At 44.9% G+C, this 20,633-nt stretch overlaps 1 protein-coding gene across 1 annotated transcript in view; it reads right to left on the bottom strand.

The window, feature by feature from the left end:
• The window catches only part of Pbx1 (PBX homeobox 1), a 285,536-nt gene that overhangs the window by 144,636 nt on the left and 120,267 nt on the right, over positions 1 to 20,633 (bottom strand).

Genomic DNA, 20,633 nt, shown 5'->3' with positions numbered 1-20,633 from the left:
ACATATAAAATAAAAATAAATAAAATCTAAAACAAAAAGTATAGTTGCTATTTGTACATGCTACCCTGTATTACTTCGTCATCAAATGTGCTCTGAAAGCAGTGATTCTCAACCTGTGGGTCACAACCCCTTTGGGGTCAAATGGCCCTTTCCCAGGAGTAGGATATGTAGGATATCAGATACCTTACATAACAGATATTTATATTACAATTCATAATAGTAGCAAAATTACAGTTATGACATAGCAACGAGAATAACTTTATGGTTGGGGGTCACCACAACATGAGGAACTGTATTAAAGGGTCACAGCATTAGGAAGGTTGGGGACCACTGCTCTAAAGCCTTCCATCTGGACTCGCATTGAAGCACACACTGAAAAATGCTGGCCAGACAGCAGGAGCTTGAGGAGGGAACATTTACCTGGAGACACCTGTGGCTGAACAGAGGAGTATCTTGGCCAATTGCATTAAAATCAAATAAAGTAAGATATACAAATGTTAACATTTAGCTAGTGAAAAAATAAACACATCTGGTTTGCCCAGTCCTATGTGTGTGTACCTATCCAGTCCTCTAGTCCCAGATCTCTGACACCTAGTAACACTGTAATATTATTTTTTTTAGATCAGTTAGGGTCCACATCGTGCGTGCTCTGTCTTTAATATTAATAAGTTTTGTAACTAGCAGTTTCTCGTCGCTCCGAATTCTTGAGCACAACTAGAAAGGGCACTTATCCTGAAAAATCTAATAAATTTACAGTTTTATATACTTCCTTCAATTGTAAAAGTCTTGTTCAATAAACTTTAAAATGCCACTATAGAGCAATAACACAGACAGTATAAACCCAGCCCTGGGAAAGCTGTGCGACCAGAAATTGTTCCCCTTTCTGCTACAGCAATAAAGTTTTATATGTTTGAACTGACTGTAAAAAGGTTTGAATGTTGGCAACTGGGGAATAATCTGTCTTCTTTATAGTTATTATCATATTTCCCATAAGACCCCTTGGTCTGTGTCAATCCTTCTCGTATATGACACCTTTGTACTGTCAGCGAAAGCAAGTCTACTTTCTTTTTTTTTTTAACTATAGGACTTGTATCTGTTTTCCTTCAGATTACAGCTAACAGGAATAAATTATTTCTGACAAGCATCTATTGCAGCATTTTACCAAATAAAGCTGGTTGTGACTGCTTTTCCAGGAGAGTGGGGAGGGGGGGGGCTCCTCCCATCTCCTTCCCCCTTTTTCTCTCAACTGATTCAAATGCAATTCAGGGCTGGTTAAATTGGAGGAAATGCCAATAAAAAGAGATTTGTAGGAAAGTTGCTCTGAATGGCAGAGCCCGTGGAACATGGTACTTCAGTCCTCCCGGGTGCCATTGGATCTGTGTGGAGGAGTGAGGGAAGGCAGGAGGGGGGCTCATCCCTCTCCTCACGACCTCTCTCAGATCTAAGAGCATTGCTACTACACAGAACAAAATGGGAACTTTCCTGGCCTCGGATTAATAATCAGAGGGAAGGGGGCTAGTTACAATCAGCATGGAAAGTAATCAATTTGTTGTAGGTATACATGGGCTCTTTGCTGAACAGTCATGATGGCTGAAATAAATGTAGGTTCCTGTTACTAAAGAAAGATTTTGTATGTGTATGTCTGGCGGCCGGGGAGGAGGCATGCAACAAATAGACAAGGTCTCTCTGAGATCCTAAGATTAGCCATATGAATACAGGCATATACATATGCACATGCATGCACAGTGTATGTCCATGTGAGTACAGACATTCAAATGCAACTTCACCCCATAGGACAGCTCTGGTAGGAAAGACAATGGTGTCTGTGAACAGAGCAACTGTACCAGAATCAGGAGATGCCAAGCAAAATGGAGTGAATATAATCATCCTTCAGAGTTTCAGGTTTATGCATATGAGCGTGGGACATCTTCCTCCTTGCTGTTCCCTCTCCATAGAGGTTCAGGGTCACAAAGACATGCTATCTTTTTCTAGATCGGCCATAAATAAATAAATCACATTATGGTAAGAGGGCATACCTTGCTCCCCTCAGCTCTCTCTCTCTCATAGCTTCCTTCCAAACAGAAGAGCCACACAAGCTGTACCATCTAACAAAGCGCATCCACGTTCACCTTAATGGCTCTTAAATTCCAGCTGGAACTAGAAGTCCACGGTTTCATGATCATATCCTTTAACTTTTCTCTATGTCCTCTCCAGGTATTTTGTCTGTGTGGTCAAAGTTTACTAATAGTTTGCCATTCAACAGGTTCTGGAGATTTCATGAGAAAAGCCAGAAAGAAGCACTGTGGCTGATCACAGAAGAAGGCGGTGTGAGTGTGATGTCAAGGACCCAGAGGACATACAGGCTTTCAAGTCATCAAAAAATATCTCCGGAAAGACAGGCCTGTGGGCGCAATAGTGGCACAAACAGTACGGCAATAACCAACCACTTACTCCTTGGATTTAAGGTCTCCTCCACAAGAAGAAACACGTGCCTGGCACTGCAACTCTAACCAGGAATTCATGCTTGTGGAGCTCACAGGCCCCAAGGGTGAACTTATTAATAATATTTCATTGGATGGACATAGTACCAAACTGCCCTCTAAATGTATATCTGTGCTTATAAAAAAAAAAACTCTATGCTTATAAACATGCACAGTATATATATATATATATATATATATATATATATATATATATATATATATATATATAAGAGTATAGCTATTCAAATACAACTCTGCCCATAGGACAGCTCTGGCAGGAAGGACACACGTCAAATGGTGTCTGTGAACCGAGCAACTGTACCAGAATCAGGTGATGCCAAGCAAAATGGAGTAAATAAAATCATCCTTCAGTGAATCAGAAAAGATCTTAGTCCTTATCAGAGAAATTTCTTTGCGCAACGCACAGGGGTTAATGTAGAAACTCACAACTGATCAAAGTGCAGAAAACAAATGTCAAACTACAAACAAGACATCCACACCACTGGCTTGCAATGCTCAGGGGTCACCGCAGAAAGAGTGTAGGAGCCAGAGGGTAGACAGGCCCAGAGGGAAACTGGCTTCTGGACATGACCAGACTGCTGTACTCATCCACTCCTAGCAGCTACTGCTGCCTGTGAGAAAGATCAAACTAGTCGACAGTCTAACACGGGGAAGGCAGAGGTTCACATACCCCTTCTTCCCCAATTGAGGAACTACTGACAATTGATACCCTTTGGAGAGGGAGTATCAGTTAACTTTAAGGGTGTGGTCCCTGGTAGATCTACCAGGCTCTAATGGATGACCACACTCCTGTGAGTATATGGGCAGCTCAAACTGGACTCAGTAAGTTATTAAATAGAATAAATATATAAACAAATAGGGCTGGAATTATGAGTCTGTGGTTAAGAGCACTTCCTGCTCTTGCAGAAGGCTGGGGTTCAGTGCCCTTCATCCATATGGTAGCATCTGGAACTCCAGTTCTAAGGGATCCAATGCCCTCTTCTGACTCCTCAGACACCAGACACACATGTGGTGTACATATATCCATGCATGCAAAATTCTTATATGCATAATAAACAAATCTTTTAAAAATAAATAAGAACAGGAAGTTAGAAGCAGGTGGGAGGTAGGGGGATCCAGAGGGTGTGGAGGGGGAGTATGATCAAAATTAATGGCATGAAATCTTGAAAGAATTAATAAAAGCATTATACTCTTTAAAAATCCTTTGAACTCACATACAAAGACACTCAAATATGGAACAACGGGAACCTCCAAAACCTCTATCTACATAGCTGTGACATACAACAGGAATTCAGTTTTTAATCATTGGGTTGTTGTTGCTGCTGTTGTTTTGAGGCAATATCTCACTCTGTAGCCTAGCTTGACCCGGAGTAGAACTTGCTATATGAAGTCTAGACTAGCCTAGAACTCGAGAACCAATGGTGACCCCCCTACCTCACCTCCTAAATGCTGGGGTTACAGCACACTCAGCTATGAACACAATCTGACATCAGAGAAGAGTTGTATTTGCAGAAAAGCAGGTGAAGGTGTTGCCTAGGTTTGATTTCTGGGATAATGCTCTTTACCAAACTAACATAAATAATAACATTCCTGTGTACCTCACGGCTTGCCAAATTTTGATCAGCAGGTTTACTCTTGCTATGATGTTGTGGAGTAGTTTTATACTCATGTCATTAATGAAGAAATTCACAACCAGACAAACTGAATGTCAGTGTTCGAGCCCCCTGTTTACCGACTTGGCAGGCTTCGAATGTGCTTCACTGCTCATTCAGACTGGCTGGGTCTCTGCCTCATCCTGTCAGCTGGAGGTCTCCCCAACATGGTCACCTACGACACCAGTACAGCAGGCACTAAAGCAGGAACAGAAATAGGGCCACGGGGGCTCTTATGCCCCAGCTCACCAGTAAAACCACCTCACTCCGGTCCACTAGGCACTTGCTATATATATCAGTGCACAGAATCACCAGGGATCCAAGTGACACTCCCGATCCACCAAAGCACTCATCTGAGGTCTCCAACGGTGAACTCAGCAGAGCCCTGACATGTCCACCCTGCTTCTTCCTAAGCCAGCCATGCTGGCACTTTCTGTCTCACACCGCCACAGGGATGCGAGGCCCCTCAAGAGCTGCCAAGCTCCCTGATGTACGGGCTGCTAATGCAGCATTATTAAGAACACGTTTGTCTCCACTTCTCTAAGCATAAGGCTTCCCTGCCTGAAGGAAAGCCCCACGCGGGTTTCCACAGAGGGACCCAGCAAAACACCCTGGAACCCACAAAGGGAAATCAGCATGCCAAGGGTTAAGCACACCCTGTAATAAGCATCTCTGTTCCGGCGTGTTGCGAAAGCCCATTACCTCCCGCCACATTACCTCATTCATTTCTTATATGCGGATGGTTTATTTTCCCATGAGCACCCTGGCTCTCAGTATTAAGTCCCCTCCTTCGCCTCTATTTCTCTATCCATCACATTTAACACTCTGACAGTAACAGTCTATAATGTTTCTATTCTACAAAACCGCTCTGTCAACTCCAGGCTTCCAGAGCAGCAACTGAGGAAAATAAATAACATCAACGCCAGCGACGACAGCATCACAGCTCCCGTTCTGCTGGCCCCCTTTTTTTTTAATATTATTCTACAAAGAGAAAGGAGAGAGAGAGAGAGAGGGAGGGAGGGGAGACGAGAGGGAGAGGGAGGATAAGGAATGAGGGACAGTGAGAGTAAAGGAAAGAACAATTTCCTTCTCATACCAGAGATGCTTAACAGACCTGAAGAGTCCATCCAGGCATTTATTTCCCATTCAGACAAAGGAGTGACTTCCCCTCTCGGCTCTCTCGTTCTATGGCTGCCTCCCCCTTTCCCTTCCTCCTAAACACCTAATAGTTACTACACTTCCCTCAATCCACCTGCGCCAGAGGTGCAAGGCCACATGGAGCAGAGAGAGTAAGCATCAGCCTGCTTACCTAGACGGCGACTATGAAAGAACTGTCGTCTTTGCAAGAACAGGGGGTCCGGGAAAAAGTCGAGACAGTCCTTGGCCTACCTACCACCTTTGCTCTGGGGAAAAGACAGCACGGAAGGAACACTCTGGAACCCAGGAGCAGATAGAAAAGTACGAAAATGATGAGTACTGAAAAAGTCAGTCGATCTGCAAGTTTTGCCTCCTGTTCCTGGGGTTTTATCAAAACTGGTTCTATTTCCATCCACTTGGGAGGCTACCTTTTAAAAACGTGTTTTCTTTCTATTTAGCTTCTTTTTTAAACTATGTAGGTAGGACAGATAGATAGAATCCTGGATACTATTTGGCTTCCTTGTCATGGCTGGAATCATTTACCAGAACGAACGCCAGTCACCTACCTGTCAGGAGCACCAGTGATGGGAATGTTCTGACCTATTCTATCCACGCCTGGTCTGCCAGGCTTTTTAAACCCTCCTAATTCTGCTGTGTTCCCAAGTTTCCCTCAGTCCTGGGTGCTACAGCAGCGCAGTTAAGGACACGTGGAAGCCAAGCCTGACCATTCACTAGCGCAGGGCCCTGTTTCGGAACCCTCTGTGCCGGGGAGAACAGAGTGGACCCAGAGCCATAGAGTGGCTGTGTTGGCACCTGTTATAATTTAGGATGCTGTCTCTGGTCAATAAGAATTCAGAGAATGTTCGTGATTGGCGTGTGTATACTCTGGGAAATAAAACATCGACAGAGTAAAAATCAACCTAAAATAAAGGTCTGTGGAGGTTGCTTTGATGAGTCAGTACCCCAGGTACCCTGATGAGTCAGTACCCCAGAGTTAAGTGCCTGGGCCTTCAGTGTGTGACCGCCCTGGCTCTGGGCTGCCTCAAACATGGCAATCCTGCCAGACTGGCTTCTGAACGGTAAGACGCAGCTGTGGAGAAACAAAAGCAGGACCAGGTAAAAAGGGGGGAAAGGAACAGACTCTCACCTACCACTGCCAAACAGACACTTGTAATTCCTTCTGTCGCCTCACCAGGCTGCTTCTCGGAGAACTATGGGAGGTGCCATGTGGAATACTACTTTGATAAAAAAAAAAAGAAAAAGAAAAAAAAAGAAAGAAAGAAAAAAAGAAAGGTTCGATGCATTATTACCGTTGCCAACAGGACCATTACCCTAGAGTTAAAAGTCTCCTCCATGTCTCCACACTCAGCTGTGGGGCTTTTGCTCCCACCTGTCACTGCTAGCTAGAGGCCACAGTTTTGTGCTTGGTTTTGGTTTTGTTTTGGTGTTTTCTTCTTCCTTTTCTTCTCAGAGCAAAGAACATACACTGAGGATCATGAGAGAATCCCTCACATGGACACTCGCCCCTTTCTCCCATCCCTAAGCAGAGGAAGATCCATGCAAATTCAAGCCAGTTACTATGAAACTTGAGAGTAACACCAACAAGCCAATCAGAAGTGCAGACATGAGCTGGGCGGTGGTGGCGCATGCCTTTAATCCCAGCACTCGGGGGAGGCAGAGCCAGGTGGATCTCTGTGAGTTTGAGGCCAGCCTGGTCTACAGAGTGAGATCCAGGGCAGGCACCAAAAGTACACAGAGAAACCCTGTCTCGAAAAACAAAACAAAACAAAACAAAACAAAAAGAAGAAGAAAGAAGAAGAAGAAGAAGAAGAAGAAGAAGAAGAAGAAGAAGAAGAAGAAGAAGAAGAAGAAGAAGAAGTGCAGACATGAGAGACCATGAAGACTGAACGGGACAGAGCAAGTTTGATACCTGGTGGCAAAACCAATTGGCTTCGACACTTCATTTCTAGCCCAGTTCAATTCGAAATGTGACAAACCGTCTAACTTATTGAATCAAAGATCACTTCTGTTTTTAGGACTTTTTTAGTGTGTGTGTGTGTGTGTGGTGGTGGTGGGGTGGTACTATAAACACCACAATCAGGCTAAGTGACATTATTTATTTTAAATGCCCCTATTTCGTAACTGCTGCCAATAGTTCTCCTTGACACCTCAATTTTTCTCTTCTGGTGACAGAAGGCAAAGGTAACCTTAGAGCACCAAATGGCTAAAGGTGTCCCCCGGGGAGGAATGGGCTTTTCACATTTCTTTCCTTGAAACTGACATTTAGGACTCCCATGTGTACAGATAGCATCAGGTAGAAGCTAGATGGGTAGACACGAGTCCTTCTATTCAAAAGTTTATAATTACTGAAGGGGGGGGGGGACACCAACTAATCACTGAAATTAAGGTCGGAAAATGGGTCTGTGGGATAGCTGGGCCAGTGAAGGTACTTGGTGCAAAACCTGATGACCTGGGTTTGAGTCTCAGAACCCATGTGGTAGAAGGAGAGAACTGACTCCTGAAAGCTGTTCTCTGACCTCCATGTAAGTGCCGTGTCACATAAACACACACACACACACACACATACACACACACACACACACACACACACACACACACGCACGCACGCACACACGCACGCATGCACGCACATGTACACACACACTAAAATTTAAGTTTGAAAAGGAACGACGCTAACTATTACTTCAGGTATATCATTAGAGGGGCACGGGAGAAGGTGTGACTAATCGGAGGGCGTGTCTGAGCAGAGCTTTCCTCAGGAGAGGGGACCTGGGATATTACCACACTTTTGGTTGTTAAAGGCTCAATATGTGAGGTCATTCAAACCAGGCTCAGAGCTCTACACTGCTAATTTCTATTTGATTTGTCTACTGGCCAGTATACAGGCATTCCCATTATAATGCTGGTTAATGTAATGGGGGGAAATGGCAGAATAAAATTCACGGGTTTCTCCGGGAGTAAAGAACCATAAACTTTAAATTAAGATTCACCGTTACCATAACCCATCACTGAGCCACATGAAGCAGGTAACATAGTCCCTGCTTTGGGTATTGAAAGAGCAGATATTAGAAAACCCATAACCTGATAAACAGAGGAAGGATCTAAAGCACAAGGTCTTTTCCCTCCACTTTACTCTAGTGCACTACTCTCAGAACATTCAGGTTTCTCACCGAAAAGAAGGTCCTTGGACCAATGAATTCAGCCTAGGAAAGGCCTGAAAATCTAGGAACTGCCTCCAAACACAGCGTGATCCCAGCAGAGAGAAGTCACTAGAGATAACAGATGATTGTTAGAGAGGCAAAGCCAATGGCTTGGGGCTGCTCAGAGGTATGCACCAGGCCCTGGGTTCCACCCTCAGCAACACGGGGGTAAGGGGAGTTAAAAATGAAATAAAATAAACAAGTATCCAGATATTGTCAAAACAGTCCCTTAACTTCCACATTTTGGAATAAAAACCGCTGAGGCTTCTCCATTTTCTCAGTCCTTTATTTCTGTTATTACCAAACCCATCTTTCCAGGCAACCAGACAAGAGAACCTACATGCTTCAACACACAGAGAGATGGCCTTCTTCTCAGTCCAGTTCGAGGCTGCACCCAGTAAATACCCTGGCGAAGCCAGTTTCCAACAGTTACCTGATAATGCGGTATCTCTGTCCACACCCTCCACCATCTGGGAAATGATATTGTCACTCAGCTTAATGTTGTGCTGAATCACCTCCCTCTTTCATGGCATCAAAATCATCTAGCATCCCCCATTCACAATTTTCCTGAGATCATGCCTAAACTTGGATGTCACCAGGCTCTGCTAATCTTTAAGATAACGTTCTTGGGGCAGGCAAGACGGTTTAGCCGGTGAAGGCACTTACTGCCAAGCCTAATGACCAGAATTCAATTCCCTTGACCCACGTGACGGACAGAGAGCACCAACTCCCATAAGCTGTCCTCTGATCTCCTCATATACTCTGTGCTTGTATACATACATAAACAATAACGTAACAATAATAAATGTAATAAAAGAGTTTTTTTTTTTAAAAAAAAAAAAACTACTAATAAGATGTTCTCTAAACAAGCTGATGTTTCTCATTCCTAAGATACCCTTGTTTTATTGGGACCTGTGTCCTTTTGTATCTTAGATGAAATCTCCATAAGATTTTCAATGTCTCCCATATAGTACATTCTATATTTTTTTAACCAGACCAAAAGTCCTTAAATCTCATTTCAGCATATAATTGAGGCCAAAAAAAAAAAAACCCAAAAACCAAAAAACAAGTTTTTTGTTATATGTTTCATGTAACACATCAAGGGTCACATAGCCACCACAGATGTACTAGGCCTGACTTCACCACCCCTCTGCCAGGCTCATCCTCAGGCCCATCATTTTACAAGGCACTGAGGTGCCTGCCTCTAAAGACTGTTGGGTTCAGTGGACAAAATTACAAGGTACCTGTCATGTGTCCAAACCTGTCCTAGAAATGTTAATAACTGAAAAGCTATTCATACCAAAATACATTCAACCTAATGGAAAAATAAAGATACAAAAATAATGCCAGGTAGCATAAGTCACAATAAAAAGGTGTAGAAGAAAAAGCCAGGGAAGGAATGACTGGATAGATGTGTTCAGACAGGATGCTTGGGCTGGACATCTATCTGCTAAGATCAGCATGACCAGTAGTGATTTTCTATGGGGATGGCAGGTATGGGGAATTCCTAGCAGAATAGACAATCTCCAAAGGCATTCTTTTTGAAATGCAGCATGTTTAAGGTACTCAGGTAACTCTATCTGTTTGGGATATATATGGAGGCAGGAGAAAATGGTAGAAACTAGGTCATCAAGAGCTAGATGACAGGGTTAACATAGGTTCCGATGAGGAATTTAGACCTCAGCCTATAGACTTTCCACCTGTGTCCACCCATTGCACAGACATGTGTAAGGATGATGGCCAGACTTGAGACACACCCCAGAAGAATTCCCACAGAAGTTCACAGATCCCACCCAGATAAATACAAACCCACTTGCTTCCACTGAGGAAACTTCCATGGCAATTCAAGTGAATGAAGGTAAGTCTATGGTGATGGTTTAAAATAACTTAAAATCTTTAATGGCTGCCAAATCTCAGGTCTCGGACCATTATGAACATCAAAATTACTTGGGAGACATGTCATAACTGATGGTGGCACCACTGTTTGAGATGCAGAACCACAGCATTTGACAATGGGGTTGCTGGCCATGAATTCGGAGTCAGGGTTAAGTCAAGAGAGTGTTGCCTGGTTTGACTATCTTGGCAGGCTTCAGGAGAGATGGTCTGTTTAAAGACAACAAGGGCAGAGATCCCAGGGAGGAGGTCAACAGAGCTGTCTGGGTGAAAGACAGTGAGATCCTGACCTAGGCCTGTGGCAGACAGGGAGAGGACAGATGAGAGACACAATATGTTTATCTTGGTTTATCTTACTTGGCACACAGTCAGGCATGAAGAACTCAATCAATGTTTGCTGGTAGAATCAATACAAATTGGCTAATTATTGATGGTGGAGGGAGGGGTGGATGGAAAAATTAAGAGTCTGGTATAAACATGACACCTCTACATTAGGAAGAAGACACCAGGAAAGCACAAGGGGGAGAGAAGGATCATGGGAGAAGGTCTGATGAGGTCCGCCTTGTGCACGCCAAGCTTGAAGTTAGTTGAACTTAGATAGATGCCAGCCTGTTGTACTACGGATCAAAAATTCACAAAAGTCAACTGAGGATGAAAACACAAGTTTTAACTGACCGTCTAGTCAATAACGATTTATTGGCTAGTTGCTCTAATCCCAACACTGTGCTGCTTGCTTGGCTTATAGAGGCTGACAGCGATGATGAGGCCCCTGACCTCGGTGATTGGACAACGTTGGGACACCTTAAAGCACTGGGAGCTGAGAGGATAAAAGAAGGTGTGGGAATGCTGGATGATGCTTTACGGATGGGTTAAGGGGGAAATGGCACTGACATTAACTGAGAAGATCCATCCAGAGACCGGGAACAAGACAGAGAGAAGACAGAAAACAAGAGGCATGGAATATCAGATCTTCAGCATCAAACGTAGCAGAACTGTAGAGTAAGAGCTAGATTGTCAACTGAGGACCTTCATCATCAGAAAAGATGGAAATCTGAACTCAGTAAACACAAAGCTTTCTAGCACACTAGAGTTTGTAGAATTCACATGGGAAGGGCCAGGGAAGTCTGAAAGAGTCCCAAAAGCTCCATGGTGATGGGGCCTGGGACAGAAGGGCAGAGATGCAGGAGAAAGTTGCATATGAAATCAGAGCAGGACAGGGCCCATGGAGGTTGGGCTGGGAGACTTGGACTCTTCCCAGAAACAAACATGAGCACAGAATACCCCTGACTTTACCCCAGTTTGATGAAAGGCAGAGACCACAGTGACTGAGGAAGCAGACTGCCTTCTGGAGTCTATGTGAAGATATGTTCCACATGGGCTGGGTGATTTCCCCCAAAAAAACTGGGCTTGGAGAACAGGAGCGCCCGGGAACTGAGGCTGGAGAATCAGGTAGACCAAGTGAGAGGACACAGGTGCAACTAGAGAAATAGGTATGCCGGGCGATGGATACGCTTTAGAGTCACCAACAACATAGGCTCGGCCCTGCTTGGCCAACAGGGATCAAAGAGAAATAGGAGAGGTGTGAGCAGGGGGGCAAGAAGAGAGAACTGGGGCGCAGCTTTGGTAGTAAGCACCTGCCCCTGCAAAGTAAAGGGCGGCAGCCACCCGAAGAAGGTCATTAAAATGTCACTCTTTGCCCTCCAGGATAGATGCCACGTCACCCTGCATTTACAAGGCCAACAATTTTTTTGGCATTTTTTCAACGCCAGATTTCTCCTCAGGCCCTTTGTGGCATGACAATAATGATAATAGCTCCCTGCTGCCCAGCAAGTCCCCAGAGTATCTCAGGCCCACACTAAGGACCAGGTAGAGGCCATCTGTTTTAGCTTCCTCCTTGCAGAAACAGCCAGCAGGATCTGCAGGCCCAGAGCAGACAGCTTCAGGCGTGACTATGCTGGGGGCTGTGGCTTAAGTCCAGGGTGTTGGAAAGGCAGTGGGGGAGGGTAAGGACTCCAAGTGCTGTCTCCTACACAGACCAGACCTTCAGAAACACACACACACACACACACACACACACACACACACACACACACGCGCGCGCGCAATCAAACGGTTGCCCCATTTAAGGCCCCCAATCAGAAGCCAGCCTGGATTAGCACCACTGGACAGTGCTCACAGAAGCCATAGGCTGTAGTAGCAAGAACCCAACCTGAATTTCGTCCTGACACTTAGTTTACTGACATCATCACTTTAGGTGAGGTATAGGAACTCCGTGCCTTCGTTTCCTTATGGAAAATTAGACTCTTATAAAAAGTTTCCCCTTCGGGCCGCTGTGAGGATTAGGTAAGCTAGTGCTCCTGAAGTCTTTTTCATTTTAGTATTATTTCTAAACCGGTAATCAGTTTCCGATATAAACTATATTTATAATAAATCCATTGGGGTTCCCCACTGGCCGTCAAGTCTTTCTCTCACCCTTTACCCTGTATCACCCCTTCCTAATCTTGTACCTGGCCTCCACAGATAAGCACTTTTGTTCATTTCTTGTTTCTCTTTTCAGGGGTTCTTGAAAGGGTGGCTTTAAATATAAAGTGTGTTATCATTGTTGTAATGGGAAAGTTAAGAGGGAGGGGGCCGGGGCGGAGGGTGGTGTTATCTGTCAGGAGCCCCATTTCCTCCCAGCGAACCTGCCTCATTGTCGCCGTGGCTCCCATCACTCTTTCCTCTTCTCCTTTATTCATCCACTGTATCCGTGGTTGCTAAGTGTGGCGGGACTCAGAACATGGCCCGAGTGGCAACCGAGAGGAACACCGAGACACATCTGCGACACTTCCGGCCTCATACTGTCCTCAGGCACACTCTTCGTCCTTAGATGACATTTGCCTCGAGCCAAGTCTGAGCCTGAGCTGTCTGGGGCCAGTGGCTGCCCAAACGTTAACATTTTCCCAGTACAATGCCTAGTGCACACAAATGTACGTTGCAGGTGCTCGGGCCTGACAACCTGAGCTGTCCCTGTGCAGAGACCCACGTGCAATACCCTTCCCGGCCATCAGGGATCAGCAGGCTTTCTATCAGCCCTGGAGAAAGCTGGGCTCCCTGGAAACTAGGCTCTCACCCAGAACCTAGGAACTTTACAGGAGTTCCTCCATTTGGGGCTGCGTCAGCTCCAGACTGTGACTAGGTGGGACCAAGGAGAATGAGTCTCCAGGCTCTCTCAGGCAAAGTAAAGAGCCAAGGAAAGGAGCTTAGAACAACTTAAGACTGTAAAAGCTAAAAATGGGGGATAACTTAGAGGGAGATGTCACATGCCCCCGTGTTCCAGTATAGCTGTCTGGGGCCCACAGGAAGCCCCTTCCTTTCTTTAAGATTTAGCTATTCTCAATAATTCCGTAGCATATCCTCAATCTGCCTTCAGATCATTCTTTCTCATTCAGACCTCAAGTGACTTTGTGACTTTGAATTGTATATGACCTAGTGCAATCTTAGGTTTTATCTGTAAAATGGGGCAAGGGTATCAGCACGTGAAAAGAGTATTCTTCTTAAAAAGCAAATCATCTTCAAGATAAGGACTGACTCATATACACACACCAACCACCCACAACTATAGAGAGGCCTTGGGGGCTTGTTTCATAGCAGGACAGACAGCCATCTTAAGAAAGAAAGGGGAAAAATCAGCATTTAAAGTATTTTTAGCTCCCTTCTCCATGACCCTTTCACAGGATCTGCCTACCAAATGTTCTTTTTTTCCCACATGCCCACAGGCCCCTCCCCCTCCAGGCCCTAGCCCACATCTGAGGTAGCGGAGATGATAACCCATAATGAAAACCTGCGGCCCCACAGACACTGCGTGCGAGCACACAGAGGGGAGGCCGAGGAGGAGCCGGTCAGGAGGCATGTAATCACAGGGTTATCTAATGCTGCTTCATTCTAATTGAGTCGGTACCATATGTCACCCTGCAATAACATCGCAAGCAGCATGCAACTGAATACATATTTAATTCACATAATGGGTAGAGCAGTAGAAGTAATCAAGGCAGTTTGCCATAAGCCATAAAGAAATGTAGCTTGTTCCTATCAAGAAACATTTGGCACTTAGGGAGAGAACTGTATCTCCAGAGAGGGGACCTGCATTACTGCAGACACCGAAGGGGAGGGGAGCAGCCATGGGGAGGGAGGAGGAGGAGGAAAAGGAAGAAGAAAGGAAAACATGAAAACGCCAAAGAGATTCCAGCCAGCACATCGATCCCTCGCGAATGAAAATCAATGACGGAATATTGTCAGCGGATCGTTGGCCATCTCAATATAATTAACAGTAATGGATTTATTGGCAGACACTTAATGACTTCGCGTTAAGTGTGTCCCAGAATTTCCTGTGCTGTCCCATGTCCTTACCACTCCCACTTGGCCCAGCCCTTGGCCCAGGAAATGGATATAGCCATGGAGGGTTAGAAAACATTCACCCCCGCCCCAACCCCCCCCCCGCCCCCGCCCCACATCTCTTCGTCAGGATTGGCATCTGACAGAAACCTGCTCACCCATTCCCTTCATTTCCTCCCTCAAGGAGATGATTAATATGGCCGGGCCCTGCTCATCAATATCTTTGGACAGATCAACTGGAGTTTTCATTAAACCCATATTAATGTCCTAGATACACAGCTGTGGACAGGTTACTCAAAAAAAAAAAAAAAAAAGGAAGAAAGAAAAGAAGGAAAAATAAAGCAGAATGGGGACCACAGAGCAAACCATAGCGAGCCTGCCTCTCAGTTAGCTATTTGCCTGGAATTAACAGGAAACTCAGCCACTTCCCTCATTAGCGCTTCTTCTACCAACATGTTTTGATGTATATTTCATGAGGATAAACAAACATTCATTTCACTTTGGGAAGGTGTTTGCTGTAATGTATTGTCAGCGTACCCAGCAATGAGGGGACATTAATTTCAATTCTGGTGTTTAAACACTTTGGCGAGTCCCAATTACTCATTCCCTAGCTCGATATCTGGAGGCCCGAAGGAAGGTCACTGGCTCTCTGTGCTGCCCACCAAGCCAGGGGGAGACTGGGCTCCACCCTCCGACCAGTGCAGCTCCACTGAGCTGCAAAGATGGGACTGTCCCCTTCCTGTTCCTCAGCCAGATGAATACAAGACAGAGAAGGGCCACTTCAGCAGATATCCAGCTTTCCATTACAGCCATTTCTTTGAAGAGCTGTGTACAAACAAGAGTTTGGAAAACTAAATGCTATAGTTTTTCTTAGCTACATCTGAGGATTCCGGGCATTTAAGGTGGAAGAGCAAACATGGTCTTGGAAGTGGGGAGAGGTTGTAACAGAAAGGCTTTAGGGACACATGTCACGGATAAAGACGTTGTTTATTATACAGCCAGAGTCTCACTGTGTATCCCAGGTTGAACTTAAACATATGATCCTTGTATCTCAGCCACCTCAGTACCAGGACCATAGGTATGTGCCACCATGCCCCTTGATGAACATGTTTACGAGAGATACACAAGAGAGCTTGGCCCTGATACAACTGCAAAGCCGTGAGGGTGGCTTCCAGGTACCCCATCACTTGTTACACATGTAGACAGTTCTTCTGTCCTACGAAAGTGCAAGATGGAGCTCCCAAATGCCAGATGAGAGCTGCAAGTCTGGAGAATGATGTGAACTTTGGTAATCAGTAGTCATTCACATTTCAATTTTCATGGTACCCGCACTGCTAGCTAAAATGTGTACGTGATGTACAATGTCAGTCTGTGAAGCCATTGTTGATCCCCATACATGACACCAGAGAGTCTCTCCACTTAGAAGAGAGAAGCAGAAGCAGCTAGCCGACACTTTACCAGACCAGGGAACTTTTATAACGATGTGAAACATTATGCAAACAGTAATTTCTAATTAATGACCAATTGCCTAAAGGTAGGTTCAAGAATACAGCCCTAGCTAAGTGTGATGATACACGCCTTTAATCTCAGCACTTGGGCAGAGGCAGGCAGATCTCTATGAACCTGAGGCTAGTCTGGTCTGTATAGTGAGTTCCAGGACAGCCAGGGCTATGTAGAGAGATCTTATCTCAAAACAAACAAACGCCGGGCAGTGGTGGCACACGCCTTTAATCCCAGCACTCGGGAGGCAGAGCCAGGCGGATCTCTGTGAGTTCGAGGCCAGCCTGGGCTACCAAGTGAGTCCCAGGAAAGGCGCAAAGCTATACAGAGAAACCCTGTCTCGAAAAAACCAAAACCAAACAAACAAACAAACAAACAAGCAAACTAAGAATGCAGCCCTGACTTAAGTTGAGGAAACAAAAATGAAAAGCTGGCCTGAGATGTACAGTCCTTAGACTATGGGGCTTAAAAAAAAACGAGAGGCAGGTGTCCCCAGACAAAGATCAGTTCCTAGAAAGAATTGTGGGCGTTCCAAAGGAGAAGAGCCACAGGGCCTGAGAAGTAACTCATGAATATCCTAGCAAGCAGGTCCCCAAAACAGAATACAAGTAGAGAGAGAGAGAGTAAGAACTGAAAAAAATGAAATTGACAAAAAGAAAGACCCACTGAGTTTTTATCAAAATGACTTCTTATTTGAAGTGAGTTCTAAGTCCACATTTTCTCTCTACGAGTTTCTCACAAAGAACTCAGAGCTAAGGCCTAGGAGCCAATTCTGGTTATGGCTCCTGTATGGCTGCCTGCCTCCTACTGCCATTGTAAACTATAAAATATCCTTCCACCTTGCATGTGTTTTTGGATGCTTTCAAAGGGGCTCCGTGAGCCCTGTCAGCCATGCTCAAGTTCCGAGATCGTTCTGAACCATCTGAGAGATAACCGTGACTCGGCCTACATCCTTGCATGCAAGTGCTACCCACAACCCCCTGCTTTGCCTCTCTCCTGGACTTTCCACTCACACATCCAGCAGGTAAAGTGTTAATAGTGTGCGTACAGAGTCATCCTGTTGGCAGCATCTACCCTAACTGGCTGGTTCTCATTCTTGTTAAATAGTCTGAATACCACTTCTCCACTCAGGAATTTTGAAAGCTAACACATCACTTATCTATGGAGCAAACACCGAAGCCTGAGGATCCACCTGGCCTGTGCTATGAGACCAGAGAAATAAAACAGTGAATCCCAGGAGGAATGACCTCAATATACCTGGAGGTCACAGTGGATGGTGACCTGCTCCGCAGTCCTACCCTTCACTTCCCGTCTTTTCCACCTTCTGATATCAATTCTTCATATGCTTGTTTTGTTTTGTTTCCCTGATCATTCTGGGCAGCCAAAAAGAGCTCTAGTAGCCTGGTTGTTAATCTGCCGCATCTATTTCCAGATGCCTGATTCAGTCTTTGGAGCCAGGACGTGTCCCCAATGTCCACATCAGATACAAAGACAGACCTGGCAATCACAGAGAAGGCTGGTACAGCCGAGATGTCTGATGGAGTAGGAAAACAGGCCTTGTGGCTAAGTAAATCTCTCAGACGTCTCTGTGTTGGAATCTCACTTCCTAACATTTGGGAGGACTGAGTCCAGTGGGAGCTGCCCTGGTTCATGCCTGGCCCTGGAGAGGGTTGGCTCTTGCAGAACATAACCCCATTTTCTTTTGCTTGCATGCCCTCTCTTCTGCATGCACCTGCTTGCCTTGCCAGGTGCCACCATGAAACTGTCACCAGGTACATCTGCTCCGCCTTGGCTTTACTCACCGTCCAGCGCCAAAAGGCAATACACCTCTTTCATGGATAAATGACACTGTCTCTAGTATTTCAGGATAGCAACAGAAAATAGACCCAAACCCTGGGAAATTAGCAAATGGTTCATTCACAGATCAAAAAGCTTAAGCGTTGAACAGCACACACTTACAGATTCCAGGTGACTTCCTATGCCTATCTAAAGCAAGTATACTGAGAATGACTAGTGGATAACATTGGACAGGACATAAGCTGAGTTGAGGCTTTACACATCCTCTTACCTCCTCCTCACAAGTTCCTTGCCCTGAACCTCACTCTCATCTTCATATGTGAATAACTGGAGTACTAAAACGAGTAATACTGAAGCTATGAGTGGTCAATGTCTGAGGCAGGATTTGAACTCAGGTCTTAGGAATTCTTCCAGGCTCTTTTTTCAGAGTAGAACTGAGCTTCACAGTATTCACTACAGGTAATAGGTGCTCAGTGTTTTCCAAGGCTGCAGGAAGGCGACAGTCTGAGATGATTTCCTGCAGTGCCCATCTCTTCTTGGAGCAAGAGAGAGCATAGTCCATGCCCACTGAATGCACATAGCCTCTGGAACCACACCATTCAGAGCTGCTGGCCAGGATTCAACTCTGACTAATGGTTTGACTAGAAACATTACTTAGGCCTCCGTTTCCCCATATGAGAAATAAGACTGGTGCTCTCTTCGCTGACTTGTGCTCAACTGATTATGACGTCTTAATGTTGTCACTTTTGATGAATATTAATTCCCCCCTTATTCCCAGAATCCCTTTCCTTTTGACGCAAAACAGAAAGGCTCTCGTATAATCTCCTGGCTCTGAGAGGTAGAAAGGAAGAGAGGGTGTAGTGTGGGATCCGAGATAAGAGGCTCCACCCACTTTAGGTGTCCACCAGAGGAAGCAGACCTTGCATTCCTTCCATCCCGGGGAGATAAGGTGAGTTGCCTTCCTATCTGCAAGATCATGAGAAGCCTCTATTTTGTGGGCTAAAAGCATGTGACTCACAGGAAGAGAACAACTAAATAAAATCAGAAGTCATGCAGACCCAAAGAGGAGAAGCTATCCTCATCTCCTAGGAACAGCTGTGACAGCAGCAGGCCTTAGAACAGTGAGTGGATTTTGGTCCCACCACTGAAGATGCTGTGTATCGTTGAGGAAGTCATGAGCCTTTCTAGGATGTGCTTCTTCCCAATCAATAACCCGGTTCTGGTCATTTAGACGCAGTTCTTAGAATTGTGGTAAGGATGGCAAGTTCCACACTAAGCGTCTCTCCATTGAAAATGCTATGTAGAGTTTATAGACTTCATATACAGGGACAGACAAGAGTGATATATTATTTAAGTACATGTGCAGGGGAACAGGAAGTGTCATTACTATGCTCAAACCTCTTTTTGCCAGCACAGGGCGACCTAAGGATTCAGGATGCTCACTGGGAAAGCATCCTCCCACTCTAAGTGATTTCTGAAAGGGTGATGATTCTCTTCTCATATTTATTATCCTCAGTAGTACATCCACATATATCTTGATGTCCAGACAAAGCCAGGTCACTCTGTCCTACAAGTTGAAGACACTTGGAGGAGTGTCTAACAAGTCTTGCCAATCATGGGGCAGAGGTCATAGCAGGGCCCAGGTCTGCAATGACAGGATCCTTTCTTTCTTTTTTTTTAAAAAAAATTTATTTATTTTTATTTTATGCGCATTGGTGTTTGGCCTGTATGTATGTCTGTGTGAGGGTGTGTCAGGTTTCCTGGAACTGGAGTTATAGACAGTAGAGAGCTGCCATGTAGGGGGACTTGAACCCGGGTCCTCCAGAAGAACAGCCAGTGTTCTTAACCGCTGAGCCATCTTTCCAGCCCCGGATCCTTATTTTCAATCTTCATCTATTACAACTTCTAAACTTTTAAAGTCATTTTGAAATTGTTTCTCAAAATTTAGGGAAAACAGTAAAAGCATGAATTGCTTTTTTTTTTCTTTTCTTTTTTTTTTTTTATTCCTCCAAGCTTCAGAATTCACAGAGCACAAAAAGATCAAAAGAATAAAGCCAGTTCTTTTATGTCTGTGATGCTTTCACAAAGTAGCAAGAACCAAAGAAAACATAATTTCCCAGAGACAGGTAAGATCTACCTACAGATACCTGGGCAAGCTCCAGAGCATGCTTGTGCTTGGAGGACATGCATGCATATTTTTAAAATTGTTTTTAAATGTAGGTCCAGCTGGTAGCTATTCAGCACACACACAAAAAAAATCATCTGGAGACCTATTATACATCTTAAAAGCAATTCCCCATCAGGGATGGGCAAGATGGCTGAGCAGTTAAGAGCACTTGCTATTCTCCAACAGGACCCAGGTCTGATTCCCAGCACCACGTGGTGACTCATAGCTTCTTGTAACTTCAATTCTAGGGAATCCAACTCGCTCTTCCAGCCCCCACAGGGATCCTACATGCATGTGATGCATATAATAAACACACACAGGCAAGTGCACATACACATTAAATAAATAAAAGAGGAAAAAATAGAGACAGGGTTTCTCTGTGTAGCCC

This window comes from Peromyscus eremicus, chromosome 15 (assembly GCF_949786415.1).
Source record: "Peromyscus eremicus chromosome 15, PerEre_H2_v1, whole genome shotgun sequence".
In the NCBI taxonomy this organism is placed as follows: Eukaryota; Metazoa; Chordata; class Mammalia; order Rodentia; family Cricetidae; genus Peromyscus; species Peromyscus eremicus.
This window is presented reverse-complemented; position numbering and strand designations above follow the sequence as displayed.